Below are 3,387 nucleotides of genomic sequence, written 5' to 3' on the forward strand. Positions count from 1 at the left end.
GAGTCTCTTTTTTTTTTATTGTGTACTGGATCTTCATAGAAAACTAAGACGTTAAACTTTATATTTCTCTATCGCCGCAAATATCTCAGAACTCAACAATTATAAAAATTTAAAATATAAATTTAATAAAAATTATAATTAGATTGATGATATTTATGAATCCGAATATTAAGATATAATACATTATTGATATTGAAGTTGAATATAACATAATTGGGAATATTAAAGGTGATTGAAAAAAAATTAGAAAAATAAATTCAATAATGATTGTTTTAAAATATGACTGGAGTGGCACTAATTAAAGATAATGAAATTAAAAATGTAAATAGGTGATTTAAGCATACGCTAAGAATAAAAATATATCAATTAGATGAGCTAATAAAATTAGTATCAAAGGAATAAAAGGAAAGATATATAAATATAAGATTATATTGATAAAATTTTAAATAATTTTTAAAAAATAAAATTTAAATAATTATTACATGTACGAATAAGAACATTCATGGCAGTAGAGAGATAGAGACTTTATCGTCCAAAATTTGCATGAAGATCCAGCATAAGCACATATATGATATGAGGTATGCAAAAATTGTGAGAGACACTGTGATTTTTACATGAAAATTTATGAAAGGAAAAATTTTTTACCCATGTAAAATTTTATTTTAACATCTAAAAATAGTGATTTAATTCAATTAAAACTTTAGAATGATATTTTACACAATCTCTTGTAGTTTGATTATGTTTTGAAATAGTGGATTTTTGCTCAATAGTATTTTTGTTATCCATCGTTGAGACATTTTGATAATTTCTAAAATTAATCTAATTATGTTTTAATTAATGAAATAAGAGAGAAAAGATATGAGTTAGAAAATATAAGCTTGGGTTTAGAGGCTATATTATGATTTTCATTCGTCAACCATGTTAGGAAATTTGCTAGTTTTAATGTAAGGAGTTATTACCTTGTTTCTGATCTTAGGGATTTTTTGTATTTGAGATTTTTCTGTTCAAATTTGTATTTTTCTCATAAGAAAATGAGAATAATTTTATATTAATAAAACTTTGATTATATAACTTTTATATGTTATAGAAATTGAGATTATGTATGTTTTGAGTATTTATTTAATACTTTTTGCAAGTTAATTTTGAAAAAAAAAACTATAATTTTGATCCATTCAGAAAATTATTTTAACATCTAAAAATGGTAATTTAATTCAATTAAAGATTTAGAATATTATTATATATGATATATGATCCATGGTAATTTGATTAATTTCTGAAAAATATGAATTCATGCTTAATAGGGCTTTATGTTATCTACCATTAGGATATTTTAATACTTTTTAAATTAAGTCTAATTATACTTAATTTATTGCAGTGCCTTGGTAATTAATGTAGATATTTTTGTTATTAATGTTATAGTACAATAATAATAATGTGTATGTGTAAATGACAAGTAAATACTAGTTGACATATTAGTTTAAGATTGATTGACCTATATAGAATGGTGGGTCAATTAACTTTTCTTTAAATATTGTGATTTGGTATTATTTTCTACTAATTCACATGCAATTAATTAGGAGTTATAATGAGTTATTACTATACTGATGGACAAAGTGTGACAACTCTACTTATTGAGTCAATTGTTATCGACAATTGATTATAGGTTAATGAAAAATACCGTGAGAGCTAGAATTCTTTCTTATTTAGTGTGACTATCAAAATACATGTTATTGATAGATTCTTCATATTATTATATGAGTTTATTGTTACTACATGAATTTGTTATTACTGTATTATTTTATTGCTCCTCCCACTAGACTTTACTATTATCAATATAGGCACTAATATTATTTGATAATAATATTTCATTGTACTGATACTAAGTACGTGATACTGAGCACATAATATACTAATTTTATAATGATATAGAAAGATAATATGTGTACGCTCCTATATAATTTTACTATATTTATATGATTTTAATAATCTTTATTGATGCTTTGATTTTACAATTTTATATAATTTCTTTACTGAATGATAATACTGATACGATGACTGCTTTATCATTTGACACCTATATTGGATTACTAGTTTCCTCATTAAACATTTTACTGACTTTCGTACTATATTATTTTACTACTTTGTAGACTTACTGCTACTGCATGTGAGTTTTATTATTTTTATATTAATCTAATTATCATATGAATGTTACTACTATTATTTAGTTGCTAATATGCATATTGCTCATTTACCATACTTTGAATTTAGTTATAGGATTTTAGTGACCTACTAAGCTGTTTGACACATTACATATTATTTAAATAATTTCAGGTCAGGGAAAAGGTTCAGGAGTGTGAAATGATCAGGATCCCTCATGTTATATTTCTTTTTATTTACGTTATTCTTTTGTACTCAGGAATAGATGGATATGTTGTTAATATATAATTCCTTAGTATTATTTATGATTTATTTTTTTATGAATAAATATAGATGTTTTGAATTATAAAATTTGTTTATGCTCTTATATAATCCACTAAGTGATGTTATCAAAAGTCATTTTCTTATTTGCATTTCATTTTGTATTTTTTTTAGAGAGCATTAGAGTGGAATTAAGAGAAAAAAGAGAAGAGAGGGGAAATATAATCTTGGATTTGGAGGTTATAGGGCAATTTTTATCAATCGATCATGTTGGAAAATTTGTTCATCTCATTGCATGAAATCATTATCCTATTTATGATTTCAATAATTTAATATTTTTGATATTTTCTGATCAGTTTTATATTTTTTTATTAAAAAATGAGGAGCATTTTATAATGATAGAACTTTTACGGCGTGATTTTTATATGATACAAAAATTGAGATTATGAATATTTTGAGTATTTATTTAAGATTTTTTTTTTCAGTTGATTTTGATAAAGTTATGATTCAGGAAATTATTTTGACATTTAAAAATAGTGTTTTAGTTCAATTAAAGTTTTATAATATTATTTTATATAATTCTTAGTAATTTGGTTTATATATATAATTTTTGCTTAGTAAGATTTTATGTTGTTTACTATTAGGATATTTTGACATTTTCTAAATTAAGCCTAATTATATTTTATTTACTGCAATGCATTAGTAATTAATGAATGTAAATATGTCGTTATAATTATTATAATATTGTAATAATAATATGTATTTGTAAAAGATAAGTAAATATTAATTGACCTGTTGGTTATATATTGATTGACCTATACATGGTAGTGTTGTCCTCTCACTACAGGAAAATCACTTATTACCGGCGCATTTTCCGGCGGCTTTCCGGCGGTCTGATTTCCGGCGGCTTTTGACGGCTTATTTCCTACAAAATTTTCCGGCGGCTTTCCGACGGATTACCGGCGGCTT

Source organism: Dendrobium catenatum, unplaced genomic scaffold, assembly GCF_001605985.2.
Source record: "Dendrobium catenatum unplaced genomic scaffold, ASM160598v2 fragScaff_scaffold_665, whole genome shotgun sequence".
In the NCBI taxonomy this organism is placed as follows: Eukaryota; Viridiplantae; Streptophyta; class Magnoliopsida; order Asparagales; family Orchidaceae; genus Dendrobium; species Dendrobium catenatum.